Source organism: Vulpes vulpes, chromosome 1 (genome assembly GCF_048418805.1).
Source record: "Vulpes vulpes isolate BD-2025 chromosome 1, VulVul3, whole genome shotgun sequence".
NCBI lineage: Eukaryota > Metazoa > Chordata > Mammalia > Carnivora > Canidae > Vulpes > Vulpes vulpes.
The window spans coordinates 37017383-37036185 of NC_132780.1; the positions used below are offsets into that span (position 1 = coordinate 37017383).

The 18803-nt window shown below is 34.3% G+C and overlaps 1 pseudogene; it reads right to left on the reverse strand.

Moving 5' to 3' along the window:
- Nucleotides 1–18803, reverse strand: part of LOC140597798 (uncharacterized) — an 83050-nt pseudogene that overhangs the window by 26227 nt on the left and 38020 nt on the right.

An 18803-nucleotide genomic window follows, 5' to 3' on the forward strand; every position in this document is an offset into this window, starting at 1 on the left:
AAATCAAATGCTTCACTGACTGAACCACCCAGGCACCCCAAAGTTCAGACTTTCTTTTAAGAATTGGTTGGTGAGAGTTAGGAGTCTCTCATGTTCTGTCACCCTCTCTGATATTTCCCACTCATTTTCTCTCCTTTAAATGAATAAGGGGTAGTGGAAGGGGAGGTGGGCAGGGTGACAGGCACTTGACGGGATGAGCACTGGGTGTTATATGTTGGCAAATTGAACTCCAATAAAAAAATATACAAAAAAAAAAAAAAAGAATTGGTTGGTGAGGAGATTAGAAACAGAGATGGAATTAAAGTCATTTCCCTTGGTGAGCATAGTGATGGCATTTATTGGGGATTGCAGTGTAAATACAGAGTAGCTTGGGATAATAGCAAAAAACAGCAAAAATGTGCTCCCTTGGGAGAAAAAAAAGGCATTTTGTAAAAGAACACTATTGGATTGTCAGTTTCTCCATATATTTTCCCCTCTGGTAATTGTTCCAATACTATTACGTAAAATTACTTTCATATTTGAAATTACTAAGATATGATATAAATATAGATAAATAGGCATTTACATTTTTACTGATTCCTTTAAAATAATTATGTATTCATTTATAAAAAATTCAACTGATTTTTATTATAGAAATCTATCCTTCATATAAATTAAAATGATTATCTAGAATTGTTCTATTTTTTTACCTAACCTTGACATTTGGTGAATTTGAAGTAAGTAAGGATTTATTTGCCACAATTATACAAAATCTACTGATTTCCCTCAGGTTCTTAGAAGCAAAAATAAAATAAAAGTTCAAAGCTGGTTAATTGAACTTGGCATTCAGACTGTAATCCATTCCTCATATCTGGGAAGAAATATTGTTGGTGCTCTCTCAGAAAGGAGTTAAGACCTGTGGATTCTTTAAACTATGTATTCATTCACCCTCTTCTTTCAATCACTGAAATAAGCAAGAAACTGAACATGAAACCTGATTAACCTTTTGAGTTACAGTTTCCTTCCGGGTTATCAGTAAATCATTTTCCCTCTTACTGATTAAGAAAAATATCACAGATGTCCAGACCCTCAGATTACCATGTTTTCACCAGGATCTTATCTTAAACCAAGGCCAAAAAGCACTATAAGTTGAAGGAAATCTCTCCTTCAGAGCTGTGAAACTGACGAGACATGGACCAATCCTACTCTCTTCCTGAGCCTAAAATCAACCACATTTTTTAGTTCTTTTGCATCTAGTAGGGCCAATGTGACTAGTTTTCGCTGATAGATCAAGAGCAGAAGTGAAGTGTTACTTCTGAGCCTAACTCCGGGATCTGCCCAAGGCCTATCAAATACATGTGTATATGTGTGTGTATACAAACAACAGAAATTGTATGTGACTCACAAAACCTAATTTATTAATTACTTACTATCTATCTGTATATATAAAAAGCTTTAGGTTTATACCAATACCTTGATTCCAAACTGAGAACATAAGATTCATTCTAACTCCTGAATTTTCTTTTTTTTTTAATTTTTTTATTTTTTCTAGATTTTCTTTGATGTATATGTTCTTTCTCTAACAGTGAACATCCTAGGTCCTTGGATGGCCTCTCTCTCCCTGTCTGTTTCTGATTCTTTTCATCCACCTCACTTCACACCCAAATTCCCAGTGGGACAAATTGGTGGAAGCACCAGGGCTCATAGTTACATGGAGGTCTGGGGAGTCTCTGAGGTCAAGGGATGTTTAGGATGTGGCTTTGCAAAGAATTTTCAAGTTATTTCCTATCATTTAGAGAAGGGATTTGGGAGATTACTTATTCTACACCCCACATCCACATCTGCCATCAACTACACCATTTTCTTACACTGGCAATTTAATAGGGAAAAGAGGAGCAAAATTATGAAGGAGGTATTCACATAAAAAGTATACATGGATTTTTAAGCTGGTAAAACTGTGATAAACTACATCCATGATTTAAAAAATACTAATTAGGGATCCCTAGGTGGCGCAGCGGTTTGGCGCCTGCCTTTGGCCCAGGGCGCGATCCTGGAGACCCGGGATCGAATCCCACGTCGGGCTCCCGGTGCATGGAGCCTGCTTCTCCCTCTGACTGTGTCTCTGCCTCTCTCTCTCTTTCTGTGTGACTATCATAAATTTAAAAAAAAAAATACTAATTAAATAAGAGATACAATTTTCCATGTATTATGTTGACAAACATGAAAAAGGTTGATATCAAATGTTAATAAGATGTGGGAAATAATGCTCTCATGCTTCATAAGAGAGTGTAAATTAGTGTGATATCTTTGGACAATGCCTTAGCAGTGCCTTTGATATTTAAAAACTGTTACCTTTTGACATAATAGTGCCAGATCAAAAATTTTTGTTTTTAGGTTTACCTGAGTATGTGTCCAAAACCACAAAAGTGAGTTTATTGCAGCATAGCAAAAGTCAGAAATAGATGCAAGTTTAACAAAGTGAACTAATGCAGTTTGTGTTTTAAAAGTGGAAACAAACAGGTATTTAGAGATATCATTTCAACACTGACTTAGTATTAGGTTCTTAGAAATACTCATGAAAGAAATGTAGCAGCAAAAATCTAGTCTCCAAAACTCAAGCATATCAACAGATAAGCAACAAAAGACAAATATTTGACACATTAAATTTAGTTTTTGTTTCATTTTGTCTCTTAGAGGCTGTACCCTTAGAGTCTCAGCCTTAAAGTGCACAAAGTAACCAAAGAATGATAAAGGTTTTGGTATGATTAGATTTTAGATATTGTTGATTTTAAATTAAAAACAAAACTTTTATTTACTTATTTATTTATTTTAAAGATTTTGTTTATTTATTTATTCATGAGAGACACAGAAACAGGCAGAGACATAGGTAGAGGGAGAAGCAGGCTCCCTTCGGGAAGTCTGATGTGGGACTTGATCCCAGGACCCTGGGATCAGGACCTGAGCTAAAGGCAGACGCTCAACATCTGAGCCATGCAGGTGCCCCAAAACCAAAACTTTTAAAACATAAAAAGAATATGTTATTTATTTTTTTTAAATATGAAGTACATATTTAATATTTGGAAGAAAATATAAAGAACCACTGCTCATATGTTTATTATTTGATAATTTTCCTAGCATTTCTCTTTTTCTCTATTTTAAACATACATGCATTTCCCACTTAACATTGAATCATCATGACATTTTTCAGTATCATTAAATGTTTTATCAAAGAATGTTTCCAAAAGCTGCCTATCAGTAATTCTGGCAAAGTTGCAGGATACAAAATCAATATACAGATATCTGTTGCATTTCTCTACACTAATAATGAAGTAGCAGCAAGAGAGGTTAAGACAATAGTCACATTTATGATTGCATCCTAGGAATAAACTTAATCAAGGAAGTAAAAGACTTGAACTCCAAAAACCATAAAAGATAGATGAAAGAAACTAAAGATGACACAAACAAAATGAAAGAAATTCCATGCTCATGGATTACAAGAAGCAATATTGTTAAAATGTCCATAATACTCAAATCTACAGATTTAATGCAATCTTTCTCCAATACCAACATTTTTTACATAAATAGAACAAATAACACTAAAATTTATAGGAAATCAGAAGAGACCCCAAATAGCTAAGTAATCTTGAGAAAGAAGAACAAAACTGAAGATACACTATCTCAGATTTCAAGTTATACAACAAAGCTGTAGTAACCAAAACAGTATAGTACTGGCATTAAAATAGACACATAGATCAATGAAATAAAATAGAGATCTCAGAGATAAACCCATATTTATATGGTCAATGAATCTATACAAAGGAGGCAAGAATATGCAACAGGAAAAAGACAGTCTCTTCTACAAATTGTGCTGGGAAAACTGGAGAGCTACCCTCAAAAGAATAAAACCAGACCACTTTCTTATACCATACACAAGAATAAAATGGATTAAAGACCTAAATGTGAGACCTGAAACCATAAGACTCCTAGAAGAAAACATACACAGTAATTTCTTTGACATCAACCATAGCAACATTTTTTTAGATATGTCTCCTGAGGCAAAGGAAACAAAAGCAAAAATAAACTACTGGGACTACATCAAAATAAACAGTTTCTACACAGTGAAGGAAACAACCGACAAAACTAAAAGAAAACCTGATGAATGGGAGATGATATTTTCAAATGATATATCTGATAAGGGGTTAATGTGCAAAATATATGAAGAGCTTATGACAACTTAAACACCAAAAAAAAAAAAAAAAAAAACCCAAAATAATCCAATTAAAAATGGGGAGAGGACCTGAATAGACACTTTTCCAAAGAAGACATACAAATAGTCTACAGACATAAGAAAAGATGTTCAACATCACTGATTCAAGGAAATGCTAATTAAAACCATGGTAAGACATCACCTCACACCTGTAAATGGGTAGAACCCAAAAGACAAGAAATAAGAAACGTTGGCAAGGATGTATAGAAAAAGAAACTCTCATGAATTGTTGGTGGGAATGCAAATTGGTGTAGTTACTATGGAAAACAGTATGGAGGTTCCTCAAAACATTAAAAATAGAATTACTGGGCAGCCCGGGGGGCTCAGTGGTTTAGTGCCTTTAGCCCAGGGCCTGATCCTGGAGACCCAGGATTGAGTCCCGCATTGGGCTCCCTGTATGGAGCCTGCTTCTCTCTCTGCCTGTGTCTCTCATGAATAAATAAATAAAATCTAAAAAAAAGAAAAAGAATTACTCTATGATCCAGTAATTCCACTACTGGGCATTTACCCAGACAATGAAAATGCTAATTTGAAAAGATAGATCCACCCATGATATTAAAGCCCGGTTTGTAATAGCCAAGCTATAGAAGTAACCCAAGTGTCCATTCATAGAGATACAGAAGAAGTGTTATATATACACAATAGACTATTGCTCAGCCATAATAAAAAATGAGATGTCACCATTTGCAACAATGTGGATGGACCTAGAGCAATCAAGAAAAAAAAAAAACAAAAATACTCTTAAATACAGAGAACAAACTGGTGGTTGCCAGAGGAAGGTGGGTGGCCATATAGATGGAAAAAAAGAACTTCCTAGCAGCCCATACATACTTCCATACCAAAATGTATTACACATTGAGACATTTGTGTTGGATGCATGAAGTACTTTGACTTTTTCTCTTTATACACGTTGCTATAATGATGTTGCGATGAGCATCTCTGAGTATAAAGTCACGTCCCCATCTTTGAATGTTTGGTATGAACTTGTAGTAAATCCATAAAAGTCTGCTCACAGAGTATAGATAACATTCTTAGAAAGGACGACCAAATAGATTTCTATAAATATGGTGCCAGTTTATAGTCCCATTGAAAACAGATTAATATTCTTAAACATTATAATTAGTGGCACTTATTAATAACAGATAGTGAGAGTTGGGGATAATTGATTTGGGTTGAAAATTGGTCTAGAGCTAATACAGTGCCTGACAGTTTAGGATGGGAAAAGATCAGTCTTTACTTTTAGACAGATCTGAGTTATAATCAGACTTCAGTTAATTAACATCATTCAGTCTAATTTTCTTTACCATACAGTGATACTAATAATGGTTATCTGAAAAATGTGATCTGAGAAATAAGTAACAAATATAATAACATCATTAAGTTTCTGGATCATGCTTTCTTTGTATTTAGTAAATAACAAATTTTATTATCATCATTATAGGTAGGTAGGAAGAAAATTTATGAGGGGTGAATTTATTACAATGTCATGTTTCTATTAACTATATCCTAAAAATTTCTCTTCAAACTTAACAGTCTCTTCATTTATGCACCTGCTACTACGATTTGCAATTTTGTATTAAGCATTTACTATTGCGATCATGGTTCTTCTTAATACTCAAATGTTAATGGAATACAGCTTTCCACTGAAAAATACCAAGTAAGAACAAATGTAAAACTCTTGGAATAAGGTCAGATTCAATTAATGTGAGATCTAAAAGTGAACATGATCTCTATTGCAGTTTCATACCTGTATAGTAGCCCTGCAAGATTCACAGGACCTTCCATCTGTTGTTTTATTTCCATGACAACATTATATAGCAAATTAAAGATGGGGTAGGTGGAGCTACTTGCTCACATTTTACAGTTGAGGTAAATGAGGTATCAGTAAACAAGCGGCTTACACATGGACATAAAATGACATGTTTGCTAAAATCTAATGTTCTGGATTTTCATGCCATTACACCACACTAGATCCTGTGTTTGCCACCTTTCTCAGTAGTCATGAATTGAGCCAGATGTCAGTTACAAAGTTCAGAAGATTCAGATAAGCCTTCTTTTAAGTGTATATTTCTAATGTAAGTAATATATGAGCAAGGCAAAGAAACAGAATTGAAATAAAAAAAATCTCAACTCACCTATAACTGATGTTTCCTGTATCTACTCTCCAAAGGTAACTGAATAGTTTCTTATGCATCTTTTTAGATACTTCTAATTCATAGCCAGACTATAAATGTATGTCAATACCCACATGATTACATCTTAATATGTGGCATACTATGCATTCTATTCCTTTGGTTTATTCTAGTTGATATATCTTTTAAAAAAAGATATTTTAAGAGAAAATAGAGTACATTATGTTTTTTATTTATAAAAAAGGTATTTTATTTTATTAAGAGAAAATGTAGCACATTATATTTTCATTATGCATAACATTTTTTTTGTACAAATGTTAACAGTTTATTTACCCAGTTCACTGTGGATGGATATTTAGGTTGTTCCCAGTTTTTTCCCCCCTAGTTTCTTTTTACTGTGTGCTACTGAATAAAAGAAATTTGATAGAGGAATTCTTCTTAATGAGGTATAAAATTATCTATGGGTGCAATTTTATGGTATAAGTTAGAGAAGGGGAGAAAAGGAAAGCTAGAATTTTGTAGATAATGCAGGGTTTCAGCAATACCATTTTGCTCATAACTCTGTATTTTGATCTTTCAATACTTGTGCAACACAATAAGCAGAAAACATTTTCAGTAGGCTAAAGCCTGTATTCTCACAGGGTCTCCACTCCATCAAATGTTAGAGGAGGAATGATTTCTAGAGTTGTGAACAGAAACCCAACGGCAACGCTGTTGGCCGACACAGCAACATCTTCTCCTGTGATATCAAAAACAACCTAGAGATGGAAGCCGTGATGGATATTGTGTCAAGGAAAGGAAAGGTCAAGGTGAAAACCCTCTCAGAGTTGCTCCTCAGAGATGTTAATGTGTAACAGATTTGGGCTGTTTAGATGGATGCATCTAAAAAAAATAGTGTTATATGGGAAAAGCTGCAATGTGAGTAAAGTGGCAATGCTTGGATCACTGAATGAAGCAAAATTAAGTGTTGTTCAGTGAGAGGAGAAAGGTCTCCTCTAATGCATCCAAGAGCTCCTATTTTTATAGTTCCTTGTGTGGAAGCGAAAGCATTAGGGAACTAAAAACCTTGCCCAGGTTCCCTGCAATTTGACAACACCAGGCTGTTTGTGGAGCGGCACTCTGATGGGTTTTTAGCTTCCATGTGAGGTTCATGATGGCTTGTTTAAAAAAATTGTTGCACATTAGTTTGTCAGTCCAGGTAACTCAAGGGTCTTCTTTTCAAGGCCGAAAGTTCTAGAAATGCATCAACCTTTCACAGCCATCAAACACCACCCAATAACACTAATGTGCTTAAAAACAGCAAAATTTCCCTTTCCATTTTTTTTTTCTTTTTTGAAATGTTGTGGTTCTGATTTATGAATATTTGGCAGGTTTTTTTTTTTTTTTTTTGCTTAATATCACTTAGGGACTTGGGTTATAATTTATTTCACCATTTAAAAATATTCTAAGCTTTAATGATTCAGATGTAATTAAATATCAAGAATAACTTGATTTGGATCAGGAAATTCAAAGTAAAACTATTCTATATTTTGGATCTGTCATTTGCTTTGTATTGAGAACTATTTAACTCCTGAATTTTTTCAAAGAACAATTATTGTTGATTATTGAGTTTTCTTTGGGGAACTTAAGGATGAATTGTTTTATAAGTTGGGAAATTGTTGCTGTCAATTGCAATATTTGTTCAAATGAGAAATATCTCCTATTTTGATTTACCTATGTTTTTGAAAAAATAGTCTTCCTATGCATAAAACTTTAAAAATAATAAAGTTTTTCTTGTTTTATGTTCATCCTATTAGAAACCTTGTAATGATTGTACTGCTTTTGAAATTGCAAGAGCTGCTCAATCCTGTATTTTAGGACTGGCCCTGGTCCATTTCCACTCAGCATGCATTATAAAAAGAAACAAAGAAAATACGTCAGAACTATTTAAAAATACGAGCCCAACAGATTCAGGTTAGATCTACCTTTGCCAAACAACTTTTATTTAAAGTGAAATAACTCAAGCTTATTATGAAATAAAAATCTATTAAGCAAGGATGTACTATTGTATGAATTATCAAAAGACTGTATGAGACTTTTCTCATTTCTGCTTGTCTTGGTGGTGACAAATAGAAGGTGCTCTAATGAAGTAAAAATTGAAACTGTGATATTGGCTGAAAAAAAGAGTGAAATCATCTCTATATTTCTCCATTTGAAAACACTAGGAAAATGCAAAAGGACTAGGCCGGAAGGCGAGGGGTAGAGGGAAAGGAAAAAGAAGACTATCATGGGAATGGGTTGGCTCAACATGGATGGCAGCCCAGGGAGGGCAATGAACTGTCTATTAGCATTTGATCCTCATCAGCCCCTTGAGGGACCAAGCAAGGTCTCCTGTCAAAGTGTTCCCCTGGAAAAGGCTCAGAAATCTCAAAATTCATTCTCCTCTACCTTGCTTTCATGGCCTTGTGCTTCTTTCTGTTTCCTGGGCTCCTCATTGAAGAGTCTTCCCTGTCTTTGGTGCAGTGTTGCCTCCTATGTGGGTCATTTGTACAGATTGACTATCCTACTAACTCTTGAACTATGTTCTTATTCCTTTGCTATTTTTACCAACTCTTGGTAAAGAGAAAAAAAAATGGCTTTCTTTCCCAACCTTTGAAATTTCTTACCCTTATACATTGTCCTGGAAGGTATCATGCACCCAGGTAAGGTTAACAGTTAACACTTTCTTTTCCACCCACTTTATTGTAGTGCAACTCTTTGAAGGAGGTTAAAAAAAATGAACTTTCAAATTCACCCTTTATTCTGTTCATACATACAAGTTAAAGGAGATTACTTTTCCTTTTTTCTTTTGTCTTTTTAGAAGAATTGTTGGCATTCTGATGTGCTACATTAATGTAATTGTTTCAACTTACAGTTTATCAAATCAGCGAAAGCAATCTTTAAATCAGTGTCATTTTTTTAGCCTTAAAATAAACTGTTCTCTGAATTTGGACAGCTTATTTCTGGCAGTTTGCAGATGGACAGCCTCATGGCATTGCTGAATGTATGCATTAGAACATAATTAGCTACATATAAAGATAGGTTCAGCTCTTTCTAAATGGGTTAATCAGTTCTCACTGAATTCAGGAAACTCAATGCTCAATGTCTTTAGACTTGTTCGCTTATACTTTAGGTAAGTTGGATATAAATAAACATGTACCCCAATGGGAACTCGTTTTGTCCTGTTCAGCCTTTCTATCAGATTATCAGAGCATGACTATTATCCAGTCACATTCCAAGAGACTTCTTTGTTTTGACTTTTTTTTTTTAATTTATAATCAAGGGCTTTACATTTGCATCATTACATAGATATTTGTGTGGTGCGCTGCCTTTGCATGTTGGTTTTGAAGGAGCAGGGCTTGTTACTTATTAGTAAGCTCAGTTATTAGAATACCACCTATAAACTAGTTATAAACTGTAACTCAATTAAAAAAGGAAAACTGGGCTGCAACTCTGGCTTTTGTTCTTTACCCTACTCCTTAGTTCTTTTGTTTCTTTTGCTCTACAGGACATCAAGTGCTTCCGACCTTCAGGGCTCTACCTGGCTTTGCTTCTTTATTTCTATCCCTCCAAGGATGTTCTTATCTAGTCCTGTGCCTTTAAACATTATATGTTGGAGGTTCTTTAATGAGTATGTCAAGGACTAATCTCTCCCCTGCGCTCGGTCTTCATCTGGATGTGCAATAGAGACTTCTCAGACTTTTATTATGCTCCAAATAGAACTCTTGAGTACTTCCCACCTTGAACTTCCATGTGGCTAACCTCTACTTTCCCGTCTTCTCTATTTCAGTAAAAGACATTACCATCCACCCAGATCTCCAACAAAAATCCTGAGAAGTATTTTTGATGGCTTCTTTCTTTCAAACTCCAATTTGATCAATTAGGAGTACTGTTGACTACTTCTAAATATATCAGATTCTCTCAATTCTCAATCTTTACTGCCACTGTCTAGTATAAATCACCACCATTTCTTTCCTGCCTCACTACAGTAACCTCCTAACCAGTCTTCCTGCTTTTACCTATGCCCCATTTTCTAAATGTAAATGAGATCGTCACATGCCTGTTATTTTTTCTTTTAAATGAATGTATGAAAATTCTGAAACTTATTCTAAGTAGAGAGAATATTACAATGAATCTTCACGAGTCCATGACGCAGATTCATTAATTACCGATTACCAATTGCTTTCAACATAGTTTTACATGACTCTCCTCCCTAAACTGAAATACTGAGGCAAATTGCAGACATTATATCATTTTATTGGTGAATACCTCTGTATATATTGCTGAAAGATAAGAACTCTTTCTTAAAAAAAATCCTATAATATCAAATATCTATTTAATATTCAAATTTCTATGATTATCTTAAAATATTACTTAAGGATTCCAAATAAGTTTGCATATGTATTTGATGATCTCTTTTCTCTTTATATATTCTCTTTTCTCCTCTTTTCTTTCAACATATATGTCAAAATGGACTGTCATTTAATCTGCAAAATGCCCCTTATTTCGAGTTTTTGTAATTGCATGTCTTCTTACATGGTATTTTCTAACATTTTTCTCTAATTCATGTGTTTTCTAAAACCTGGTAGTTAGATTAGGATAGTTGAATGTAGGATCATATTATGGCGAGAATAGTTCATAGTCAATATTTGTATTTCTAGTGCAATTCATCAAAAGTCACATAGTTTCTGGCTGTCTTTTTGAAGTATTAAAGTGATCAGTTGATTAGGTTTTGTTAGCCTGATACAGTCTTAAAAATGTTCTCCACGCATAATTCACTTAGAAGTTTTAGCTATTGCTGATACTGATTTATAGCCTAAATCCATTTTTTTTTTTTTGGTTAAAGGTTGCAAAATGGTTATATCCTAATTTTACATTACTATTCACTTATTTGCTGGAATATGTCTATGAAGAAAAACTTTATCTCATTATCTAGCTCTTAATACCAAGGTGAGTTTGTATAGGAAATGCAGAATAAATGGGAAATTCTTCTCCTTACTTACAGATTTTTAGAATAGATTGGTGTTTTTGCATCCTTCAAGATAATGGATATTTTTTTCTTATTGGGTATTATTATGAAATCAGAGATTCTAACATATTTATATTATTTTAAATATGTATCTATTGTGATTATTATAATTGCTGTTGTTCAAATTGTCCCTTTTTTGGCTGGTTGAACTACCTCAAATTGGAATCTGAGCTTGGATGACATGACACAAATGCTTCCATTCCTTCTGGTATGATAAGGTCTTCTATGCTTTTCTTGTATTTATCTTGTTCCATATCTGGAAGCCCCAATTTTCTGCAAAAAAAGGAAAAATTGGTTTCCCCCCAAAATTTAATGTTTTTCAACCAATAATAGGTTGAAAATAAAATATAACAAGAATTTATATTCAGTTTCCAATTCTAATATTAATTTGACTTCATTATCTTATATTTGCATATCTTTTCTCTTATGATGAAAGTCTTAGATCCTAACAACAGTAGTATAATTACTCTTTGCTCATCCTAATGTGTGTGTGTGTATCTGTATAAATGATTTTTGTCAAATATAGACACACACATAGTTATGGAAAAACAATATGATTACTAGAAATGGCTTAAGGTCTTTACAGTGTTTTTACCCTTAATCTGTTTACCACTGGAGCTGTGCAAATTATTATATTTTAAAATCACTTGACAACATTGCTTCTCAGTCCTTATGCTAAGATCAGTGTAAAATCACTTGATATAATGCCTACTGGTGTGGTTTAGTCCTTTGAAATGCAGTTCATTTTATATGTTTTATTTCGCTTTCAATTCTTAGGGTTTATTTCTGCATATATTTGTTATGTTGTATTATTATAAAAACATTTACATGATTCCAAGATCAAAACTACAAAATAAGGTAGTCAGAGAGATCTCACTTCCAACACAAACTATTTCATACTAGTCTTCGGCTCCCCTTCTAAATTAATTTTTGATTTATCTCACTTTTTCAATAAAGCATATTTTTGTGCATGTGTACATCTGTTGTTTTCACTCTTATTAAAGATAACTAATAGCATACTGCATACACTTTTCTCCACCTTATTTTTCATACTTTATAGTATATGCTAGATACCAGTCTACAGTTATTGTAAAGATGTTTCTCATTCCTTTTTAGAGCTAGCTAGTATTCTGTTTTGTGGATATACCATAAGTTATTTAACCAGTCATCTATTTATGGACTTTTAGATTGTCTCCAGTCATATGTTTTATAAATATTGCCTTCCTCTCTGGTAAAACTAAGAGCAATGGCTTCCCATTGCTCTTAGATAAAAATTCAAATTACTTTCCATAGCCTACATGGCCCTGTATATTCAGTCTTTATCTTAATTTTCCAACCTCAACCCATACCATTCTCCCCCTGCATATTTATATTCTAACCTCACAGGACTTCTACTCTGAATCAAGAACGCTCTCTTGACACATATCTTCATGGCTGACATGTTTTCATCCTTCAGATTAGGGAAAATCATATATTATTGGCCCAGAAATATCTCCCCTGAACAGTCCTACCTGTGATATCACTAATATTTACTCAGTAACTAATTACTTTGTTTATTTTCTTCTAATATGTATTACGATCATCCATAGTGGCATATAATGTATATTATGTCATTATTATACATCATATTGTATTATGTCTTTTGTTCATTTGCTGTTTGTTCTCCCACCTACATATCCTTCTGACCAGTGAATCTTTTACATCTTTGATAGTGTCTCACACATATTATGGTCTGAAAAAGCATTTCTTGTACTAACAATTGAAGGAATCAATTAATATCAAACAAAATATGCTATGAGGAAAAATATCTATAAAGATCTTAGCAACTTAAAACTCCAAATGAGTACTAACTTAACTCTTGCTGTATATAACCATAATATATCCAAAATTGTATGTCTTACACAATCTGTCAAGTGTCAGGGAATTAATGTGTTTATAGCCTTACTTGAGGATTATCTCACCAGATTATAATAGTATTGAATTTTTTGTGCTTTAGGAACCAATGCAGTAATATTTGTCTGTGATGGGTATTTCCATTAAATTGTGAGGTCTTTACATTTATTTTGAGATTCCAGCTAAAGGTTTTACCATCTCCTCAGATTGTTGTCCACAAGTGTGAGAAGGTATCAGACATACAGTCGTCCTAAGAAGAGAGCTACTATTATTCCATTTTAGAGATGAAATTTCCATTTTAACTATCAGAAATGTTAAGTGATCTGAAAAATGGCACATATTAGATGACTTTGCTGGGACTTACTCTCCAGTCTCCTTAGCTCTAATCTCATGTTTTGTGTCTAGATACAATGAATTTGGAAACATAACAAAGCAGACTTCTCATGACTTCTAGCCATTTATAAAATACTGGTTTAACAAGAAATGTTAAGAACTTTTCTAAGAACTTACATTTGTATAGAGAAAAGTCTGTCTGTGTTGGTGTGTTTTCATTCACCTGCATCTCTTCAGTCAGGAACTTCCTCAGACTCTGTGATTCAAACACCCAAGATTTAACCGTGGGATAAATTTTTGACAGTCTCTACAGTGTTAAAAACTATTCGCAAGTACTCATAAGTTTCTGACCTAGTTAAAGTCTCATAACTAACTTAACTAGTTTTGAAATGTTCTCTTTTTTCTGTTACAAAATAGCCTATTCAGCATTACGCCATTCCTCACACTTGCCACGTCTGTCAATTTTCTTTCAGTTTCCTGTCAGACTGCCATTTCCTTCCAGCCACGATCAGGCTGCCCTTGCGTTGCATAGAAGTGGCCTAAAATTCTAAGCTGATAGCACCTTTAAATGGCCAACTACATATATTTTTCCTCATTGTAGCCATGGCAAAAATATCCAAAGCATATAAAACTTACTTTAACAAAAAACTGAAATTTATATCAAATCATTTTTGTCACAACACTCAATTTCTGTTTAAAATATGTGTGTGTGTGTGTGTGTGTGTGTGTGTGTGTGTATACCATCATTATGACTTTCATGATAGCCCTACTTTCTCTGCCAGATTAAGACTTTTAGTAGAGGCAAAATGTTGAAAAAATTGAGTCCTTATTTTACTTTATTTCCTAAACTTCTCTAATTTTTAGAACAATGTGAAGCATGTAATAAACATACAGATGCCCAAGGTTTTTGCGTCATGCCTAGAATTGTTCATGGGTCAGGGTTAGAGTGGACCCTAGGAATCTGCATTTTTAAAAAGACACCTCTTGATTCTGACGTTAATCCTAATTTGGGATTATCACAGGTCTAAATGCTCTATCATTTACATTTTGAATTCCTTGAAGGCAATAAATATACCTTTGTCAACTAAAGAATGTTCTAAAACTTAAATATGCATATGAGTCATCTGGGGATAGTGTTAAAATATAGGTTCTGATTCAGTAGGTTTTGGGCAGGGCCTGAGATTCTGCATTTCGGAAAGGCTCCTAGTTGATATTAGTCTTATTTTTCTATGAAACACAATTTGACTAACTCTCAAGACTATGTGATTTTTAGAATCACCTGGAGATTAAAATACAGATAGATACAAAATATATCTCTCCATATATACCTATATATAGATACATCTCCCATACCTGAATGTCACCCCAGTTCAATGACATCAGAAGCTCTAAAAAGGAGAAATCGGGATATAAGTATATTTTAAAAGATCTGCAGGCGATTGTAACATGTAGTCAGGGTTCAAAAGTTTCCTCCATATCCCTCCCCAATCTACATATGAAGTAATTATAATACCTAAATTCTTGAAAGCATCAAAAGAGAGAGAGAGAAAATGAGAACAAACAGGACATCATGAACTATCATGATATTTCCAGTGAAAACATACCAATGCCATCATTTCTTATCAACAGAGCATTTCATTATTTGGAAATTTGTAGTGGCACAGGTAAAACCGAACTTTGTCACTGTACATTTCATTTTTCATAAAATCATTCATAAAGCTTAACCAGTATTTTGGTAGCTGCTATTATTTACCACTGGTATCCAAAAATTGCAGTGTTACTTAAAAAAAAATTCTGTTTGAAAATAAGTTCTTAAAAAGCAATTCTGGATTTTGTTTCTCATTATGAGAGTAACTGGTCCTAGACATGCCCTCCTACCACAAATAAGTAGAAAACTACATAAAATATAGGAAAGGGCTGTTTTCAGATATTGGAAACAGTAGCCCGGGGCTGTTATCCATGACAAAAGAAAATGAACACGATGGGCACCATGATTTCCCTGACTTTCTGCCTAGAGGCATATTCTGGATCAAGACGCAAAAATGGGCTCTCAAGCAGAGCACACCAGTCTTGCTAAAATGAGATGACAGAAGTCAGAGCTTAGGGAGGGTAAGGTGGCTGGAATTTGTGGGACAGACTAGTAAAGGGGAGGAGAGATACACAGAAAAGTAGCTCCAGAAATCTGCATAGGATTCATGTTGAGTCTAATGCTGAATATTAATCTGCACCGCCTTGGAATGTAATTTCATATAGTTGACAAAGGATCACCAAGTATGTATAAGCTAAACAATCAACAGAGCCTACACAGGTCTTTGGGATACAAGAGTTACAACAAGGCAGATTGGAGGCATCTTGTTGAATATTCAGAACATTTAGTACAGACTCCTGAAGAATAATGTTTTAGTAGCAGGATTAGAGAAGCCCTAGCATAAAGTTACATTGGAACAACCACTACAAAGCAAAAACAAGCCTCAAACAACAAAACAGTGCCATGGTTTCTTCCTCAGAAATACCAAGTGGATCCAGGAGCACCTGGGTGGCTCATTTGGGTAAGCATCTGCCTTCGGCTCAGGTCATGATCCCGGGGTCCTGAGATCGAGCCCCACATCAGGCTCCCTGCTCAGTGAAGAATCTGCTTCTCCCTCTGCTCCTCCCACAGCTTGTGCTCTTTCCCTCCCTCTCTCTCAAATAAATAAATAAAGTCTTTAAAAAAAATAAAAGAAAAAATATCCGGTGGAGCCAAAATTACTTAACTACCTGCTAAATAAACATCCATATTCTTTGAAAGAAAGCAACACACTCTAGACATGCAATCATATAATGTCACAATGTCTAGCATCCAATACAATATTAATAAGAAGATGAAGAGGCAAAAAGAATGGGACTCATTATCAGGAGAAAAAAAATAAAAATAAAAACAGATGCATGATTGATAGAGATATTAGATTTATTATAATCTTAAATGAAGATCTAACTCACATATTTAAACTCATATTTTAGAATTTGAAAGCAAGAGTGGGCATACAAACTATGTGCTAGGGTGTGATCCTCGAAATAACAATTTTGATGCTAATTCCTTTTTATCTGAGTTATGTGTAACAATGCTAACCTGTTTATGGTTAATAAGTATCACTGTATAACTTGTAAGACAATAAATTTAGGTAAGGTAGATGTTACTAAGAAATAGAGTAGCATCTGTGACAAAAGATAAACACAACTGGTATTTATTTCTTATTGGCTGAGATCAATCTTCTACCATGATATTTATTATTTCAAGATATATTAATTCAAGATATGTTGTCATATCTTTAATTACTTCCTGACTAAAGTAACTGGAAAATTAATTTTGGGTCAGAGTTCCAGAAGAGTATTTGAATATTTTATCAGACTTTATATCTTTTCTGCAATAATTTATAGAGCATTTCTAAAAACAGGGACTTAAAAAAATACTTCAAAATCTAAGGTTCAATTATTAAACTTTATCAACTCTTGTGTTACAAGTGACAATTAAAAAGAATTGTCATTGCCAGGTAGAAGTTGTTGCTGCAGTTTTAGTAACACGTGTTTTCATTTATTAAAGGATGTTCATATTCATTTCCCTTGAATATCTATTAATTAATTTATTTTTTAAATGTCCATCTAATAGCAGTTCTACTTCCCTCTGCTTTCCCTCTTCACATAAAGAGAATTCCTGTGTGATTAATAATCAGTAAGAATACAAGGACTTAGGGGGCACCTGTGTGGTTCAGTGGTTGAGTGTCTGCCTTTGGCTCAGGTCGTGCTCCCAGGGTCCTGCGATCGAGGCCTGCATCGGGCTCCCCGCAGGGAGCCTGCTTCTCCCTCTGCCTATGTCTCTGCCTCTCTCTTTGTGTCTCTCATGAATAAATAAATAAAGTCTCAAACAAACAAAAAAGAATACAAGAACTTAGGAAGGCCATAGATACTCAAAGCTGAGGCTTTTGATGGCTAGCAGAGATGTACTAGCTGAATACATTCTCCTTCCTCATCTCCAAACATGTCTTCTCACTCTCTATGCCTGTTCATTTGCCCTCCCTCAATATTATTTATCTTTCCATTCCCACACTCTTTCTCTTTGGCATCTTATCTATTCCTGTAACTCCAAATGCTATTGGTATTTTCCTAATCTGTATCTTCAAAATAGGCTTGTATTCTCATTTCAGACTTGTACATCTTAATGTAAAGCAGATAAAATGTCTCCTAGTCACCTGCAATTCAATGTCCTGTTCTCAAGCTATTATTTCTACTGAAATCCTTCTTCCCATATTCACTTCCTTCTTTTGCATGTAGGTAACACTGACCTACACAATCTTCCAATATCCATGCTGACCTAATACCCATTATAAAGCCACTTAGTTTCTCTCATCGACTATACTTCTCTCACTGATCACTTGCTTACTTATTGAATTTGATTGACTATATATCTTAAAAATATTTGTTCCTACCTTTCACATCTTTGGGTCAGCCCCTCATTATCTTTTGCATGGACTAATACAGGATTTCTCAACCTTGACACTATTGACATTTTGAGCTGAGTAATTCCTTGTTGTGGCAGGTTTTTCTATGCATTGTTGCATTTTTAGAAACATCCCTGGCCTCTACCCAATTGATGCTGCTAGAAGCACCCCCTCTCCTCAGTTGTGAAAACCAAAAATATCTCCAGATGTGGATAATCATCCACAGTAGGGCAAAAGTGCTTCTCACTGAGAACTACCAGACTATTGCCACTATATTCTAACTTGCTCTCATGTTTATTAGCCTCACCTTTCTCCAATTCATCTTGTATGAAAGTGAATTTTCCAGAATTAACTTATGGCCAAAATTCCCTGTTTTAATTTCTTCAGTGACCCCACATTGCCTGAAGATAAAGTACAAATTCTTTCAAGCCATTTATTGCCTCACTGATCCATTTCCTTCTGGCCCATGAATATTTCTGAAGGGGACAAGGATGAGCCCCCAAAAGCTTTGTATTTCATATTCACATGACATAGACAAGTACATTCTAACATTCTCAAAGCTGAGGTTTAATCATAGTTGCTAGGTATTTGACTAATTTGGAAAATATTTAATTTCCCCCAATTCAGTCTTTTCTTGATGCTTGTATTATATTTCTATATAGTTGGAACCAAACAGC